This window comes from Gorilla gorilla, chromosome 1 (genome assembly GCF_029281585.2).
Source record: "Gorilla gorilla gorilla isolate KB3781 chromosome 1, NHGRI_mGorGor1-v2.1_pri, whole genome shotgun sequence".
Taxonomy (NCBI): domain Eukaryota; kingdom Metazoa; phylum Chordata; class Mammalia; order Primates; family Hominidae; genus Gorilla; species Gorilla gorilla.
This window is the reverse complement of record NC_073224.2, coordinates 225,844,992-225,864,602: the sequence shown is the minus strand read 5'-3', so window position 1 is coordinate 225,864,602 and position 19,611 is coordinate 225,844,992. Positions and strand designations below refer to the sequence as shown.

Genomic DNA, 19,611 nt, shown 5'->3' with positions numbered 1-19,611 from the left:
CTTCTTCGCTTCTTTTAGGAGTCTGTTCATCCATAAGCTTGTGACCTTCTCCGTGTGATTTTTCTGATGATCCCACATACAATAGTAATCACCTCTTCCCCCATGTTCCCTGTCCCCCTCCCCCATCCTGCTTTATAGCCTCTGGTGCACTCATAGTACATAGTTATTGTTGATTTGTTTGTCGTGGATCTCCTCCTATCCAACATCAGCTCTATGAGAACAAGCTCTTTGCCTGTTTGATTCAATATCCCCAGTTCCTAGAACGGTACCTGGAACAGTTAGCACTTTGTAAACACTTATGCAACGACTGGAGAAATGTGTTGGCTCAAGTTAACAAGTGTGCCTCAAGGAATTACTTATTTAAAAAGATAAAATATTAATGTTCTCAAGAGTTGATTTTCTTTTTATAAGTTAGAGTAGCTTTAAGGTTATACATAATACAATGTCACCGTCACTGACTTGTATTTCAATGTGTTCTCTCTAATAGTGGAGAAAGGGGGAATTATAGCCAGCAGGTTGGAAACCTCTGACCACACACCTCCTGAGCCCCAGCCACCACAGACCCTGCTTATTAGTCCCCCCACACGCTGTCCCTTCCCATCTTTTCTGAAGCCCCTACCTGGAATGCCCAACCCACCTCATTTGCTATGGCGAATTCCCTCTCATCCCCCTAGCGGGCCTCAGTCTCTCCCTCGTCTGTTCTCCCTTGGAGCTAAGCTCTGTCTCTGCCCTCCTATTAGACTAATAATGTGTGAGCTTGCCTTTCTCAATGCCTAGAGTCTAATTATTTAAGAGCTGTATTTTATTCATGCTTTATTCTCCAAAGCCCCTTGAACATAAGTGCCCATCAATAAAGATTTGGTGAATTAAAAACCTGGAAAGTTGTGGTAGACTGACTCCTCATCTTTGCTATTGATGACTCTTTGCTGAGGCCACTGTTTACTCAAAGAGAATGGGCTATCATCAGCCCCACGGTGTTCTTTGTACAAACACTAATCACGCATTCTCCATACTAAATTCACAGGTGGCTGAGGGAAAGGATCCCCTTTCACAGACCATGGAAAAATAATTGTGCCTACATGAGAATGCTTAAAGAAGGGGAAATTAAATAGGATGGTCTTGCTAAGCTATCTGGAAGTGAATCTTTCATAATAAAATTACATTAGCATCAGAGATTCTAATATCTAAGCCTATGGATCACTTGTTTTTTTCTTATGAATATTGTATGTTTAATGAACAAAAATGTCTGTGGCTCATGTAATGGAAATAACATTTGATACTTTTCACCCACTATAGACCAGGCGGAAAAAAATTAACCTATTTCCTCCCCAATGGAGTAATAATATAAGCCTCCAGCAAAGGCCATACTGCCCCTAGTCTCTTCCAGTTCTTTTCTGTCCTTATCAGAATGTTCCTTCTCCTACCAATCTCAGTTTCTTTAGCTACAATAGATAAAAGTGATATGTATGTGTGAATTTAAGAAGAGATATATTGCTTTATTTACTATGCTTTTCCATTTTCCTCTGCATAGCTTCTCTATTCTCAATTCCCCTCCCCTTCCAAAACCTCCCTTACTTTGTGAAGTCTCTTGCATATGTGTGTTGTACGCATGCATTCTTGACTTAAGAAACTCTAAGAGGCCAGGCATGGTGGCTGACGCCTGTAATCCCAACAGTTTGGGAGCCCGAGGCAGGCAGATCATGAGGTCAGGAGATTGAGACCATCCTGGCTAACACAGTGAAACCCTGTCTCTACTAAACATACAAAAAATTAGCTGGGCGTGGTGGTGAGCACCCGTAGTCCCAGCTACTCAGGAGGCTGAGGCAGGAGAATGGTGTGAACCCGAGACGTGGAGCTTGTAGTGAGCCGAGATTGCACCACTGCACTCCAGCCTGGGCAACAGAGCAAGACTCTGTCTCAAAAAAAAAGAAACTCTAAGAATACTTAAGAAGACATCCCTAACTGAAAAAAAAAAAAAAAAAAAAAAAACCCTCCAGATTCTATGTACACATGGGTGGATCAAAGGATTGTGCCTTTATCAAGATATTCCTGTACGACTGTACCTCCTTAGATAGTACATTGTGCAAAATATATTGGGAGGGTGACATGTCTAACAGAAGCATTAGCAAAATAATGACTCAGAGGAAAATAAGTGTTCAGGATGTAAAAGGATATAGAACTCATAGTCAGTTCTTTTATGGATACAAGAAAAGACACAACTCAAACTACCTTAACCAAAGACAAATTTTAATGATTCAGGTGAACAAACAATTTAAGTGTATTACCAGTTTCAGATGGAGTTAGATCCAGGTGCTGGAACAATGTTGTCAGAAATCTCTCTCTCCCATTCTCTCTGCTCTGCTGTCTCCTTCATTGGCATCAATTTTAGGGATGTCCTTCCCACAAGAAAATGAGATGGCCACTAACAACACTGAGCTTGTAACCTACTAGATTAGCGGCTCCAGCAGAAGGAGGTCATCCAGGAAAATGTTCTGTTGGCTTAGCTTGGGGGATGTTTGCATCACTGTGACCAGAGAAAGGGGCTGAGGTTAGCATCACCTACACCACATAAACAGAGAGTGTGGGCGGAGATAGTCCCTAAAACGAAATTCAGAGTGCTCTAAGCAGAAGAGGGAATGAATGTTGTCAGACAACAATGAGAAATATCCACTATACCGCTTCATAGGAAGAAACATTGAATACATTGGAGAAGACTTGGCAGGGACATGATTGGCAGATCTAAAATGTGGGTGTGCAATTGGATGATCTGGGAAGAGCACAGCAGAACTGGGATCAGTAGGTGGGCCAGGTCTGCCCACTCCAAAGACCATGTTGGTTCCTCTACACCTTGGCAAGCTACACAACTAGACAGCAAAAACAATAACCAGACAGACTTCAGGTTGAAGCCCAACCCTGCCTCTCAGTCACTCAGCCCACTTATTTAACTTTCTTGGATGTCAGCTTCTCCATAAGTCAAAGGATCATTGGAAGGAAAAAGATAAGCCCGAGCTGGGGTTACAGCCAGCTCAGTGAAAAGCACTGGGATTCATTGCTCAGTAAGTGTTGGTCCCCCTACCTCTTTCCTTAACTTCTAGCATGTTTTACGATTTTGTTTTGGGATCGTCTTCTAGGATGGAAGAGTCTAATTTCATAAAACATGCAATAAATAATTCCTAACACTTTCTATAGCTTTTGAATCACATGCATTAATGAGGATAGGGTATTGCCAATTCAGAACACCTGGAAGCTGCTCAGGGCACACTCAACTCCTGACAGCTGTGTGGGTTCTCGCTGAATCTGTTAGAGTAGCACTTCTGCAGTATGGAAGCAAAGGAAACTCCACAGTAAGTGGAAAGAATCATGTTAGATGGGCACTGGGAGGCAAAGGGAACCCAACTGCAGAACTGGACATTTTGTTGGGGTTTTTTTTTTTGCCTGTTCTTATTAAACACATACAAAATTAATCCATCTTACTGTGGAAGAGGAGTATCTGCAGTCAAATATAACCACCAAATAAGCTACTGCCCATTTCTCCCAATGCTCTTAGCTCTTTCCTTTCTTCACATTAGGATTCCCCAACCTACTATTGGCTGATCAGAAAAGTGAGGCTCCCACAATTCCAGCTGTGCCAGTGGGGAGAATCCTAGCTGTGCCAGTGAGGAGAAGAAGCATTTTACTGAAATTGCTCCTCCCAGCCAGACCACACTCTCTCCCATTAATCCCTTGGAAATTTCACTGCAGGTCTCAGAAGAAAAATGAAGACCATTTATTTGACCTGTACTGATGTGCAATAACACCAATTCACTTGAAAAGCCAGATTTGCCATCAGGGACTGTGTCTCTCTGCTTCGCACTTTTCAACTTGAAAAGTTGCCATCAGGGACTGTGTCTCTCTGCTTTGCAACAACATAAATACATGTATGTGGTCGTCACGGTCTTTCAGAAGATCCCAAGCAACTGGAAAAAAAAAAATTCTAAGCATGAATGCGTGGGAGGTTGGTTATATAGATTATGCTACACACATACATAGGAACACTATGGAACCATTGCAAAGAATAAAACAAAACTATGTGTAAATCTGGAAAGACTCCCAGGATATATCACTACCTGACAAGTTCAACCTATGGAAGAGTAATACTTTATTTAGGGTATATATAGTTTCATAAAGAAAAGTGCATGCACATATATTGATACATTGGTGTGTGTACACAAAGGAATAGTACAATCCCCCACTGTTAGCTGGGTCCGTGGCTTCCTTGAATAAAGACTACAATTCCCAGACTCCCTTGCAGCTAAGATTTGCCCAATGGTGTGAGCATAAGAGATAGGTACAACTTCTCGGCCTTGTTTTTAAATGGAATAGGAATGTCCTGGTGGCCCCTTTTACCTCTGCTGTGGAAGTGGTGGTTTTGGGCTCTGGCCTAGCATGCAAAGAAAAGAGACTGTACTCAGAAACAGTGAGATAGAAGGGGCTTGAATCTCCAAGTGAGAGGCATCCATTACTGCATGGATAGCCCACCCCTAGGCTGTGATATGGGATGGAAATCAGCTCCTGTCTTATATATGCACGTGCATTGTGGAAATCTCTTTGTTAGAGCAGTGGGCTCTATCCTCGTATGAGCAGGATAGTCTCCAAACAATTGACAGTATTTTCTGAGATACGGACAGTGGTTTCCAAGGTATGGCATTGGAAGTGAGAAGAGAGGGATTCTTACTAATTTTACTTTTATACCTTACTGCTGCTATTTGTAAATGTTGCAATAATGTTTTACTTGTTAATTTTCTTGGACCTCAGGTGTCAAAATTGGGTTAATTATAAGCTGTGGTTTGTAATACACATTTATCATTGGTCTATAAATGGGCCTCTTTTATTTAGTTAATTCATTTTTGTTCTCTTCTTAAAGAGATAGTAAGCACCGTCTATCACCCCAACAACAAAAACTAGAACCTTCATCTAACCATATGCTGCTATCCACCCCATCCCATCCCCTGCTTCCCCCTACCAGGAATAAATAACCATTTTCCCAAATTCCATCATTTCCTTGCTTTTCTTCTTGTATATATTTTATTGCATTTGTATGCATGCTTTAAATGCCTATTTTTAAATGTTAGCTGGCTTTATATTTATAAAAAGAATATCATGCTATATATAAAATTTTGACAATTTTTATACTTAATATTATATTTCTAAGATACATCTGTGTGTTTTGCAAGTTGCTGTAGTTCTGGAGTTGACAGAGTTTCTGTAAAGGGCCAGAAAGGAAAAATTTTAGGTTCTGCAGGCCACATATAGTCTCCATCACATTCTTCTTTTTTTATTTTATAACCTTTAAAGAAATGTAAAAGCCATTGTTAGCCTGCAGACCCCACAGAAATAGGGCCAGGCAGTTTCCCGACCCTGGCTCTGGTTCATCAGTTTTGATTGCTGTATAATGTTAGTTAGACCATGCTTTATTAGTCCATTCTTCCATCAGTGATGCTTGGTCCATTTTTAAGCTTTTGCTGTTGGGCAGAGTGTATTCTCAGTATCTTCTGGTATACATGAGCCAAAGTATCTTTGGGAAGTTCTCCAGGAGGTGTGGAATTGCTGAGTCACGGGAGATGGAATGTCCACCTTTGGGGATAATGCTGAAGACTGAAGGCAGCATTTCAGAGACAGCAATGCCAAGTGCACGATGGCCTCAGAGGCTCTGATGTTTGACATTTGCTGCCTCTGAAGACTTCCCTGACTGTGCTCCACATGCTTCTTTTGCTACTCACCATTCTCATCTAGCTCTTTTATGGAGTTGTTTTATTTTTTTGTGCTCTCATGCCCCAGCCTGGACATAATTCCTTCCCAGTTATGTTCAGTAGTAGCACCTTAATTGCACCTCCTATGGAACAATCAGCATGAATATGAGCTCCTGCACTAGACTTGGACTCCAACATCTGGGCTCTGCCAGTTTCTATCTGTTTGGCCTTGGGCAAGTCACTTAACAGCTTTGAATTTGAGTTTTTTTTTTTTTTTTTTGAGACGGAGTCTCGCTCTGTCGCCCAGGCTGGAGTGCAGTGGCGCGATCTCGGCTCACTGCAAGCTCCGCCTCCTGGGCTCACGCCATTCTCCTGCCTCAGCCTCCCGAGTAGCTGGGACTACAGGCGCCCGCCACCACGCCCGGCTAATTTTTAGTATTTTTTTTAGTAGAGACGGGGTTTCACCGTGTTAGCCAGGATGGTCTCAATCTCCTGACCTCGTGATCCACCCGCCTCGGCCTCCCAAAGTGCTGGGATTACAGGCGTGAGCCACCGCGCCCGGCCTGAATTTGAGTTTTTACACCTGAAGGAGCTGTGAGAATTCCTGTGCCTTTGTTCATCACGTGGCTGCAAAGAACAGGAAGTCACTCTTAGGTGCTCAGCAAAAGTGAAATTAAAAGCGTTTCTTTTTTTGTTGTTTTTTCTTTTTAAGTTCTGGGGTACATGTGCAGGATGTGCAGGTTTGTTACATAGGTAAACGTGTGCCATGGCGGTTTGCTGCAGCTATCAACCCATCACCTAAGTATTAAGCCCAGCATGCATTAGCTATTTTTCCTTATGCTCTCCCTACCCCCATCCCACTCCCTGACAGGCCCTGGTGTGTGATGTTCCCCTCCCTGTGTCCATGTGTTCTCATTGTTCAGCTCCCACTTATAAGTGAGAACATACAGTGTTTGGTTTTCTGTTCCTGCATTAGTTTGCTGAGGAAAATGGCTTCCAGCTTCATCCATGTCCCTGCAAGGGACATGATCTCATTCCTTTTTATAGCTGCACAGTATTCCATGGTGTATACGTACCACATTTTCTCCATCCAGACTATCATTGATGGGCATTCGGGTTGATTCCATGTCTTTGCTATTGTGAATAGTGCTGCAATGAACATGCATATACATGTATCTTTGTAACAGAGTGATTTATATTCAAAAGGAAGTTTAAATAAGAACTGGAAAAATGACAGCTGCTCCAGCATGATGGACAGGGTCCTTCAGGGCCCTGGTGCAAGACTCTGTGCCACTCTACTTCTCATTCATCATCAAGCAACTATTGAGCACCTACTATTTGCCACACTATTCTAGGTGCTTGGAATGTGGCAGGGAATTAAACAGAGATCCCTGCCCTGAAGGGGCTGATATTCTAGTGTGGAGAGAGAAACCAAAATCAATGAACATAATAAATGGGGAAAATAAAAGATTCGTGGGAATGAGTGCTTGGACAAGAGAAACAGCATGGACATGGATTAGGGATGCTGACAGGGGCTGGTGGGGGGTGTTGCTTGTTAAATAAGGTGGGTGAAGAGGGCTTCAGTAAGGTGGTGGGATTTGAACAGAGATTTGAAGAGGTGAGAGAATGAGGTGTGGGTGTCTGGGGGAAGTTTTCCAGCAATGAGCAAAGTGGTCAAAGGCCACAGAAATGTGGCTGCCCCTGGACACCTCCTGGAGCCCCGTGAGTATGGGAGAGGGAAGGACTGAGGCCATCACCCAGGTCACATTGGAGGCATGGTCATCATAAGGACTTTGGCTTTCACCCTGCAGGAAATGGGAAATCAGCCAGGTCATAAAGGAGGCAGGGCCATCACAAGGACTTTCACTTTCCCCCTACAGGAAATGGGAAGTCGGCCAGCCCAGGCAAGGTGGCTCATGCCTGTAATCCTAGCACTTCGGGAGGCCAAGGTGGGCAAATCACCTGAGGTCAGGAGTTCTAGACCAGCCTGACCAACATGGTGAAACCCCGTCTCTACTAAAAATACAAAATTAGCCAGGTGTGGTGGTGTATGCCTGTAATCCCAGCTACTTGGGAGGCTGAGGCAGGAGAATCACTCAAACCCAAGAAGCAGAGGTTGCAGTGAGCCGAGATTGCACCACTGCACTCCAGCTTGGGCAACAGAGCAAGATTCCATCTCAAAAAAAAAAAAAAAAAAAGGAAATGGGAAGGCAGTGGTGGTCAGGCCATAAAGGAGGCGTGGCCATCACAAGGACTTTGGCTTTCACCCTGCAGAAATGGAAAGTCAGTAGCCAGTTCATAAAGGAGGCATGGTTATCATAAGGACTTTCACTTTCACGCTGCAGGAAGTGGGAAATCAGTGGCCAGTTCATGGAAGAGGTGTGGCCATCGTAAGGACTTTGGCTTTCACCCTGCAGGAAAAGGGAAGTCAGGCAGGATTAGGAGCAGAAGAGCCATGTGATGAGGCTGCAACCAGCTGAAGGCTGGGCTAGGGCTGGGGCTGGGGAATCTGCTTTTGAGTTCACTCAGGTGACTGTTGGCAGAAGGTAGAGTTCCCTGTCACATGGACCCTTTTGTGGGTTTACACATGACATGGCAGCTGACTTCCCCCAGAGAGAGACAGAAGCAGAGAGACAGACAGACACAGGACAAACGCAGAGGCAGACAGAGACACAGACAGATGCAGAGAGAGAGACAAAAATCCACAGACTCAGAGAGAAATAGAGAGGAAGACACAGAAATAGACAGACACAGAGACAGAGAGTGAGAGAGTGACACAGATAGATATAGGCAGACACTGATATGGTTTAGGTGTTTGTCCCTCTGAGTCTCATGTTGAAACGTGATCCCCAGTGTTGGAGGTGGGGCCTGCTAAGAAGTGTTTGGGCCATGGGGGCGGATCCCTTATGAATGACTCGGTGCCGCCTGCCCCCACCCCAGTGGTGATGAATGAGTTCTTGCTCTGTGAGTTCACAAAATAACTGGTTGCTTAAAGGAGGCCAGCATGTCCTCCTTTCTGTTTTTTTTTTTTTTTTTGGAGATGGAGTCTCGCTCTGTCACCCAGGCTGGAATGTAGTGGTGCGATCTCGGCTCACTGCAACCTCCACCTCCTGAGTTGAAGTGATTCTCCTGCCTCAGCCTCCCGAGTAGCTGGGACTACAGGCACGTGCCACCACACCTGGCTAATTTTTGTATTTTTAGTAGAGACGGGGTTTCACCATGTTGGTCAAGCCGGTCTCAAACTCCTGACCTCAGGTGATCCGTCCACCTCAGCCTTCCAAAGTGCTAGGATTACAGGCATGAGCCACTGCACCTAGTCCCTCCTCTCTCTTGACCTCTCTTTTGACCTCTTTCTGGCTATGTGACGCACCTGCTCCTCCTTCACCTCCTGCCATGATTTTAAGTTTCCTGAGGTCCTCACAGAAGCCAAGCAGAGGCTGGTGCCATACTTGTATGGCCTGCAAAACTGTGAGCCAAATAAACCTCTTTTCTTTATAAATTACCCAGCCTCAGGTATTTCTTACAGTAAAACAAAACAGACTAATATAGGCGTGCATGTGCACACACACACAGAGAGAGAGAGGGGGGCACAAATTCAGAGATAGAGATGGAAGGACAGAAAGTCAGAGAAACAGATGGACAGGGAAGCTCTCACTTCTGCTTTGTTCTATTGGTTGATGGCACAATGGAAAGAATACCAGAGCTGGGGACCACTGGAAACAATCTAGGACAAAGAAGACAAACCAGAGAAGTTGGTCAGAAGGCTCCTGCAGCAATTCAGGTGAGAGACGCTGGGGTGTCCCTCACCATGGAAGTAGCAGCAGAGGAGAGGGAAGTGCTGGGTATATTTTGGGTGGGTGCTTACAAACAGGATGTCCTGACTCATTAGATCTGAAGTATGTGAATAGGTAATGGAGTAAGGATTGCTCCAAGGCTTTTGGCCTGAGCAACCAAAGAATGGAGGCTACTAATCTGTCTCTATGGATTTTCCTATTCTAGATAGTTCATATAAGTGAAATTATACAATATGTGGCTTTTATGTCTGGCTTCTCCCACTTGGTGTATTTTCAAGGTGCATTCATGTTGCAGCATGTATTAGTACTTCATTCCTGTTTATGGCTGAATAATATTCCATCATATAAATATATCACTGAGTGTTTCTCCATTCTTTAGTTGATGAACATTTGAGATGTTTCCAGTTTGGGGCTATAATGAAGGATGATGTATGAGCATCTGTGTATACAAATTTGACAGTTTTCAGTCCTTTTGAGTATATATCTGGGAGTCAAATGGCTGTATCATATGCTAATTCTATGGTCAACTTTTTGAGGAATCACCAAACTCTTTTTCACAGCAGCTGCACCACGTTACATTCCTACCAGCAATGCACAAAGGTTCCATTTTCTCTACCTCCTCATCAACACTTGTTATTGTCTTTTTTACTTTAGTCATTCTCATGATTGTAAAGTAGTATCTCATTATGGCTTTGATTTGCATATCTCTCATGACTAACGATGTTGACTATCTTTTATGTGCTTTTTGCCCATTTGTATGTTTTTGGACAAATGTCTATCCAAGTCCTTTGCCCATACATAAATTTTCTTCTTTGTCTCTTTGTTGAATTATATGTTTTTTTATATAACCTGGTACTATATTCTTAGCAGATATATGATTTGCAAATATTTTCTCTCATTCTGTAAGTTATCTTTTCTTCATCTTGATAGTGTCCTTTGGTGTACAAGTTTTTAATTTTTATGAAGTCCAATGTATTTAATTTTTTGTTGCTTATCTGGACAGACTATAAATACTTACCCATGTAAAAATGCAATAGCATTATCAGAAGGAGGTGAGAACAGGTTCCAAGGGGGAAAAATAACAAACATCCACTGCAATTAGCAGCTTCACTGGTTGTTAGACAATTTAAATGAGATGACGCATACCAAGCACTTAGCACAGAGTAAATGCCTGGTAATTGTTAGCCCTTATTATTTGAAGCTAGCACAAGTGTTTGATATGTAATTTTGAGAAGAATAAATATGGTGCAGGCAGGTGCCACAGTTCTTTCTCTTGGTCTCTGTCGAGAGTAACCCTAGATCATCTGTGGAGGGAAGGATGAAAGAAAAATGGTATTGAAAGCATCCATACTGGAAAAGGATGTGAATGGTTTTAAATGTTCCTCCTTTCCTTGACATGGCAATAGTTTACAAGTTTAGTCTTTAGGGAGGAAAATATGTTTAGGACCCTGAATTTACAAATACTATTTTCCCTCAATAGGTCTTGTACATTGTTAAGACTTGAAGTAGAGTTTCAGATGCACGTAAACAGAATCTGAAATCCCTAAAATTGTCCTCCTTTCCTCCATTGTTCCTATTTTAATCCTGGGGCAAGTAGCTATTGGTTCATCTTTAAGAGAAGCCTCCTTGGCTGGGTGCGGTGGCTCACGCCTGTAATCTCAGCACTGGGAGGCCGATGTGGGTGGATCACCTGAGGTCAGGAGTTCGAGACCAGCCTGGCCAGCATGGCGAAACACCGTCTCTACTAAAAATACAAAAATTAGCTGGGCGTGGTGGCACGCATCTGTAATCCCAGCTACTTGGGAGCCTGAGGCAGGATAATCGCTTGAACTCAGGAGGCGGAGGTTATGATGAGCCAAGATTGCATCACTGTACTCCAGCCTGGGTGACAGAGCAAGACTCTGTCTCCAAAAAAAAAAAAAAAAAAAGAGCCTCCTCTGTTTGAGAAGTTGATCTTAATACCATCTGCTGCTGTCACTCTTGATTTTCTCCACAGTGTTCACTGGCTTACCTTCTTTGCTCATAGAAGGTAATTTTATCCACATTTCCTTGAGTAACCAAATCATTCTGGTGAGCATGGACCCCTTCCCACCCTCCAGAAAGAGAATCTCAATCTGCCTAAGCCAATCAAAGAGACCTGTCTCTCTTCTGACCCAGTGATTGTTTTAGGAATGACATTGACCCCCTTCCGGTTAAGAACATGTGAACAGGCTGGGCGCAGTGGCTCACACCTGTAATCCCAACACTTTGGGAAGCCAAGGTGGGTGGATCACTTGAGGTCAGGAGTTTGAGACTAGCCTGGCCAACATGGCAAAACCCCATCTCCACTAAAGAAAAAAAATACAAAAAAAATTAGCCAAGCACGGCAGTGTGCACCTGTAGTCCCAGCTACTCGGGACACTGAGGCAGGAGAATCGCTGGAACTTGGGAGGCAGAGGTTGTGATTAGCTCAGTTCGTGCCACTGCACTCCAGCCTGGGCAACAGAATGAGACTCCATCTTAAAAAAAAAAAAGAGAGAGAGAGAAAGAGAGTGAGAGAGAGAAAAGAAAACATGTAAACAAAAGCCTGCTATGCATCTTCTGGGAAAGGTGTCCTCAGAAATAAAAGAGAGGCGATGGAAGGAAATGTTCCTTTTCTTGCTGTATGTCGTCATGTCTCTGGGCAAAGCCTGAAACTGCTGGAGCCAACTTGGTGATCCCAAGAGGAGTCCATTGTGTTCAATCTGGCAGGGTAGGAAGCACCCAGGTCTTCTGTTGGTGTCATTGAGCAAATTAGCCAATCAGGGATTTATCCCATGTTCAGACTTCTCAGTACATGAGTGAGATGAAAAATGTCCTTTCTGTCTAGCACACTTTTAATTGAGTTTTATGTTGCTCATAGCTGAAAGCACCCTGAAGGATGCATTATTTCAGAAGGGACCCACATAGGACAGCCATGATGGAAGGGGACACTCACCTAATTGGGCACATTGCTGAATCAATCCTTGGGACCAATGTGATGAAGATGTCACAGTTCAATTGCCCAGAGACTCTGAAAAAGAAAAAAAGAAACTCTCATGATTTTCGTGGGGATTCACAGACAAACAAGATCAGACGTAACAGAGAGAGATAGAGATTGAGAGAGAGACAGAGAGAAAGAGGGGACTGGATTCTTTATAAAATAAGAAAAGGAAATAACACAGAAAGAAAAAACATAAAAACAGGCGTTCAAAGCTCCCAAATGCTATCATCCCTCAGAACACACTCCTGTTCTCATTCGTTGAATGGGGAAGAGAAAAAAGCAGCCAAAACATAAATTCTTGAAACACTATAGACCCTGAGCAAATCGATTCTCTAATAAATATGAATTAAATCTCTCCTATGTATTAGGCATAGGAGAGGAGAGAAAATCAAATGGGTGGAACAGAGCATTAGTCAGAGTTCTCCAGAGAAACAGAACCAGTAGGATGTGTATATGCACCAAAAGAGATTTATTACTGTAAGGAATTGGCTCACTTGATAACGGGGGCTGACAAGTCCCAAGATCTGCAGTCAGCAAGCTAGACACGCAGGAGAGCCGACGTTTCTGTTCGAGCCCACAGGCAGGAAAAAAACTGATGTTCGAGCTCAAAGGCAGGAGAAATTTCCTCTTTTATGTGTAGGGGGGAGTCAGCCTTTTGTTTTATTGAGGTCTTCAACTGACTGAATGAGCCCCATCCACATTAAGGAGGGCAATCTGCTTTATTCACTTTAGCAATTTAAATGTTAATTTTATCCAAAACCCACTTGCAGCAATACCTAGAATAACGTTTGACCAGATATCTGGGCACCCCATGAGCTAGTCCAGTTGACACATAAAATTAACTATCACAAGTAGCAACAGCTTTTCCCTGAAAATACAGCCTTTCCCCCTTCCCATGAGTTATCCTTAAGGGCTTAACTTGTGTATTAACAAAACACCACCCAATTTGCTACCTATCTTCTTACCCTGATGCTTCAAGCAGCTCTCCCACCATGCTTCGCCTTGAAGTTCCCCAGCTGTGGTTTTCTGTGGAATTTAGCATTACAGTGAACACATTTACATATCTGGGTGTTTCATATTCTTTGTTATGTAATATGTAGCTTATAAAATCACAGACTCGGGGAACAGAGTGAAGGGTCTTCCATCAGCACGCTGGGTTCTGAGCATCCGCGCTGTGTGAGGGTTGTTTCTTGCATCATTAAATTGCTGGCTTATTGGAAGCTATTTCTTATTTATCTTTGGGTCCCCTGTGCCCAATTTCTGTGCTTTGCACAGAGCAGACATTCAGGAAATATCTGTTGATTTGGATATTAAGCTATGTGTTTCTTTTGAGAAGATCACTTTATATAACCAAGTTTTACTGCTCTCCAGATCTCTGAAAATATTTTAGTAGGTCTCTGTTTCTCTTAAGTCACTGGATGTCAGCCTGGTAAAAGCAAGAGATTGACGTCACAGACTTGTAAATCACAACAATTTGGGTGTAACCCCCAGTTTTGGCAGTTACTGAGTCAACTCAGCCATGTTTCTTAACTTCTTTAAGCCTGAGATTATTTTTCTTCTGTAAGGAAAAATGTGTGTTTCAGTGCCAAGCTATGCATTGTCACAGAGACACCTCTGCAGGTTATCTGACTCTAATCTTATACAAGTTGTAGATAACTGATAACAAGGCACAATGCTTGCTGTCTGTAGGCATACAAATTCCGTTCTGTTCTATGGAAGTCCCGTGGAAGGAGCCAGTTTTGCCTTCATTTGCCATTTATTCCAGCATCCCTGATCTATAAGTGTGTCTGTTTTTTGACTTCTCCTTTGAATCAGTTAAAACAATTACTTGGTTCCTTCATTATGAGTAAAATGAAAATGTTTATCAGATGTTCATCTTATATCTCCATAAGGGTCATGATTTTCCCTTTTTTTTTTTTTTTTTTTTTTTTGAGATGGAGTCTCACTCTGTTGCCCAGGCTGGAGTGCAGTGGCACGATCTCGACTCACTGCAACCTCCGCCTCCCGGGTTCAAGCAATTCTCCTGTCTCAGCCTCCCGAGTACCTAGGATTACAGGCATGCGCCACCATGCCCAGCTAATTTTTGTATTTTTAGTAGAGATGGGGGTTTCACCATGTTGGCCAGGCTGGTCTCGAACTCCTGACCTCACGTGATCCACCTGCCTTGGCCTCCCAAAGTGTTGGGATTACAGGCATGAGCCACCGTGCCCAGCTGATTTTCCTTATTTTTTAAAAAGATTAGGCTTTACTTTTTATTTTTTAAAAAGATTAGGCACTCATCTGTAAAACAGGGAAATGATGATGATGATCTCAAATGTGATTTATCAGATGTGACAGGCACCTGCAGTTGACCCTCCTTGCTCCATTCTCCAAAATGCAGGCAGTGCAATCCTGTTGAATCCTAAGTCAGATCCTGCAGCTCCTGGGCTCAGGGTGCTGCAGTGGCTCCCAACTCACGCAGTCCTGACACTCCCCCTGAGATCTCATAGCACCACCGTCCTCGTGTCCCACTTGTCCTTCCTTCACTTCTGTCTGGCCACACAGGCCTCTTGGCTGCTCTGCAAACACACAGGGTTGCTCCTGCCTCAGGACTTGGCACAGACTGCTCTCTCCACCCTGGTTCCTATTCCCTCAGTCATCCACATGGCTGACCCCTCACTTCCTTCAGCTTTTATTCAGATGCCACCTCTGCAGGGGGGCCCTCCTAGCACCCATATGGGGGTTCCAATCCGCCCACCTCCCAACCAACACCTGCTCTCCCCATGTCCTGCCTCAGTCTCCTTAATACTCACTACTTCCTGGCAAGCTGTTTTTGTTGTTGTCTTCTTTAAGCCTATTCTGAAAATTATTTTTAACTTTTATTTTGTGTTCAGGGGTACATGTGCATATTTGTTACACAGGTAAACTTGTGCCATGGGGGTTTGTTGTACAAATTATTTCATCACCCAGGTATTAAGCCTGGCATCCATCAGTTATTCCTCCTGATCACCTCCCTCCTCCCACCCCCTACCCTTCAATCGGCCCCAGTGTTTGTTGTTCCCAATGCATGTGTCCGTGCCTTCTCATCATTTAGTTCCCACTTATAAATGAGAACATGTGGTATTTGGTTTTCTATTCCTGTGTTAGTTTGCTAAGGATAATGGCTTCTAGCTCCATCCATGTCCCTTCAAAGGACATAATCTCATTCTCTTTTGTGACTGCATAGTAGTCATTCCGTGGTGTATATGTACCATATTTTCTTTATCCAGTCTACCATTGATGGGCATTTAGGTTGATTCCATGTCTGTGCTATTGTGACTAGTGCTGCAATGAACATATATGTACATGTGACTTTATTATAGAACAATTTCTGTTCCTTTGGGTATATACCTAGTAACGGGATTGCTGGGTTGAATGGTATGTCTATTTTTAGGCCTTTGAGGAATTGCCACACCGTCTTGACAATCTGTATTGTACTAATTTATGGCACGTATTCTTGCTTTCTCACTAGCATACAAACTCTATGAGGGCAGAGATTTTACTGTTGTGTTCTTTGCCATATTCTCAGTGCCTAGAACAATATCTTGCAGAGTAGGCCTTCAATAAATGAATGCTATGAGATAATTTGCACTGAGTGCCGAACCCGATGCTTGGCACACAGAAAGGGCCCAAAAAATGCCGCCTGCGATAGAAACAATAAAAAAGAAAGGGAAGAAGGTGAGGAGAAAGAGGTTGGGGGAGGATGTGGATCCCTTAAGAGAGGATGAGACAAGAGGCAAGTCAGCACATTCAGAAACACCTTGTGGGGGCCATCAGAGGGAACATTCTGAGGGAGCTGCACTTGTCCTTATCGGATGAGGTTTTTTATTAGCTTGTGTCCATTAAACTCTTGTATGTAGTGACAGGCGCAGTGGCTCACACCTGTAATCCGAGCATTTTGGGAGGCTAAGTTGGGAGAATCACCTGAGGTCAGGAGTTTGAGACCAGCTTGGCCAACATGGTGAAACCCCATCTCTACTAAAAATATAAAAATTAGCCTGGCGTGGTGGCGGGCGCCTGTAATCCCAGCTACTCAGGAGGCTGAGGCAGGAGAATCACTTGAACCCAGGAGGCGGAGGTTGCAGTGCAGTGAGCCGAGATTGCGCCATTGCACTCCAGCCTGGGAGACAAGAGCAAAACTCCATCTCAAAACAAACAAACAAACAAACAAACAATCAAAAAACTTCCGTATGTAGCTGGCACATTTCACATCCCACCTAGTGCTGTTTTCTGATGGAAGTCAAAACCGTCAATTTGGGAGAGCATTGATAGTTGAGGGTGGGATAAGGGAAAACATCGAGGAAAAAAGATCAGAAAGACGATTTGAGTCCACTCACATGTTTTCCTGCCACAGTCAAGCAATTCAGGAAAATTGGCACAAATAAATGGAGATTACTTTCCACTGAAATGCTTGATTGCAGAAGTGAAAGATAATTTTTCCTTGGTCGAGAGCTATGCAGTGGAAGGTCAGCCAACGCAGATGTAGGTGATGGAGCTCCATGATGATCATCCAGTTGTGCAGACTCCAGGGTTTTCCACCTCCCTGTGGCACCATGTGTGATGCTTTTAAAACCTCAGGCCATTAACCAACTGCCCTCAAAGAGGATCATCATCTCGGCCCTGACAACTCTACTTTTGAAAACCATGTTTGATTTTTATTGATTCAGATTGGAACCCGAAATCAATACGAAACTGAATTTTGTGCCTAAAATGGTTTGCAAACAAATCGAATTTTTAAAATCTCCCTTTCAATTAATTCCTCTGCTAATTAGTTTTAGCTTTAATTGATTTTGAGACCCATTTTGAGGCACTTAACATGAGCAGGCAGCCTCTCTCCTTTCATTTCCTTCGGCAAACTCATCCAATTAAAAACACATTACAACATTTTCATGTAAAGAATTGGATCCCCATTTTGTTTTTGAAAAGTCCCAAACCTTAACCACTGTAGCTGCATTGTACTAAAACTAGTTTCTAAGTTTGTGTCAACTTGGCAGTTGTTTCTCTTGCTAGGTGATAGATCCAGAACCGGAGACCCATCTTTCCAGCTTCATCTATCAAAACCTTCATTCTCCCCTTGATGCCAATGTGCCATGCTCCAAGATCTTGTCCTACCTATTATGGGCATTCCAACCTCCAGAGAAGTATTGATTCACTTATCCATTCATGTATTCTTTTTTTTTTTTTTTTGACAAATATTTACTGAAGGAAACTAGCCTGGCGTGTTCTAAGACAGTCACCATCAGTCACAGATGGCTACTGAACCCTAGAAATGAGGCTGGTCCACACTGAGATGCGCTGGAATTATAAAATACACATCTGATTTTAAAGACATAGTGTGGAAAAAAAAAAGAAATGTATCTCAATGATTACAAGTTGATATAATTTTATTTTTATTATATTGTGCTAAATAAAATATGTTAATTCCATCTGTTTCTTTTTTCCTTTTTGATGTGGCTACTGGAAATTTTTAAATGATAGATTTGATCAAACAGTGCTGGTTTAGGTGTTGGGGACATAGCAGAAGGCAAAACAAATAAAAACTCCTATTTTTATGCAACTTCTGTTCTAATGGAGAGAACATAGACCTCAAAAAAAGGATTAAAATATATAGCATGTCAGATTGTGATAAATGCTATGGAAAAACAATAAAGCAGGAAAGGAGGCCAGAGACTAGGAGGGGAGAGACATCCCATTAAATAGGGAGGTCAGGAAGAACTCATCAAAATTAGACAATTTTGGGAGAAGAGAGGACAATTCAGGGAAAGACAAATTGTCAATAGGGTCTCTACTAGTCAGGACTCAAGCTGACAAAACTCCTACTAGGTTAAGGCAAAAAGATTTTTTTAACTCATGTAAATGAGAGTTCACGGGTGGACATAGCTTCAGGGACTCCACACAAACACACACCATTGCCATCCCCTCTTCTTTTTTTTTTTTTTTTTCTTGAGATAGAGACTTGTTCTGTCGCCCAGACTAGAGTGCAGTGGCGTGATCTCGGCTCACTGCAACCTCCGCCTCCAGGGTTCAAGCTGTTCTCCTGCCTCAGCCTTCCGAGTAGCTGGGATTACAGGCACCCGCTACCACACCTGGCTAATTTTTGTATTTTTAGTAGAGATGGTGTTTACCACGTTGGCCAGGCTAGTTTCAAACTTCTGACTCCAGGTGATCTGCCTGCCTCAGCCTCCCAAAGTGCTGGGATTATAGGCATGAGCCTCCGCGCCAGGCCCATCCCCTCTTCTAAATCCTTGTTATCTGCAGAGGCGTAAACCAGTGGTTTTCAAACTTTAGCAGCGTCAGCATCAGCTGGAGGGCTTGTTCACACCTGGATGGGCGGAGCCTGCCCCCAGAGTTTCTGATTCAGAAGCTCAGAGAGACCTAAACATCTGCATTTCTGTTTGCTGGAAATGTCATTTAAAAATTTCCAGTAGCCACATCAAAAAGGAAAAAAAGAAACAGATGGAATTAATTTCAATAGCATATTTTATTTAGCACAGTATGACAAAAATATAATCGTATCAACTCATAATCATTGAGATATATTACATTCCTGTTCTTTCACACTGTGTCTTTAAAATTGGATGTGTATTTTAGAATTCCAGCTCAGTGCACACCAGCCCGATTTCAAGGACTCAGAAGTCATCTGTGGCTGATGATGACTGTCTTGGAACGTGCCAGCCTAGACAATGCTTACATTATGATGTCCTTCAGTAAACATCTGTTTTTTAAAAAAATAAAGAATACATGAGTGAATAAGTGGATCAATACTCACCAGGTGATGCCGACGCTGCCAGTCCAGGGACCATCCTTTGAACACCATTGTGCTGGATAATACCTAAATTTTTAAAATCAACACATGGAAGGATAAGCATACTATTTGAAAACATGGAAATAACATGAGTGAAAAGAGCAAAAAGAAGTTCTCTCAGGGAAGTTAGGGTCAGGTGTGAGAGGAGGGGGCAGGAGACTATGATGTTTGTTATAAGCCTTATCGTACTAATATTTGTATCATTTCGATAAAAGTAAAAGGTGGACTTGCAGAAAGTACATGAATGAAAAATGTAGCACTGCT

General features: G+C 43.0%; 1 protein-coding gene and 1 long non-coding RNA gene across 2 annotated transcripts in view; one reads left to right on the top strand and one right to left on the bottom strand.

The window, feature by feature from the left end:
* Positions 1–19,611, top strand: part of KAZN (kazrin, periplakin interacting protein) — a 1,230,220-nt gene that overhangs the window by 436,872 nt on the left and 773,737 nt on the right. The gene's annotated exons all lie outside the window — the stretch shown is intronic.
* Positions 2,228–19,339, bottom strand: LOC134757877 (uncharacterized). The gene is made up of 3 exons (XR_010132410.1): positions 19,312–19,339; positions 12,480–12,554; positions 2,228–3,956 (listed from the first exon to the last, which is right to left on the bottom strand). It is a non-coding gene; the product is annotated as an uncharacterized lncRNA (long non-coding RNA).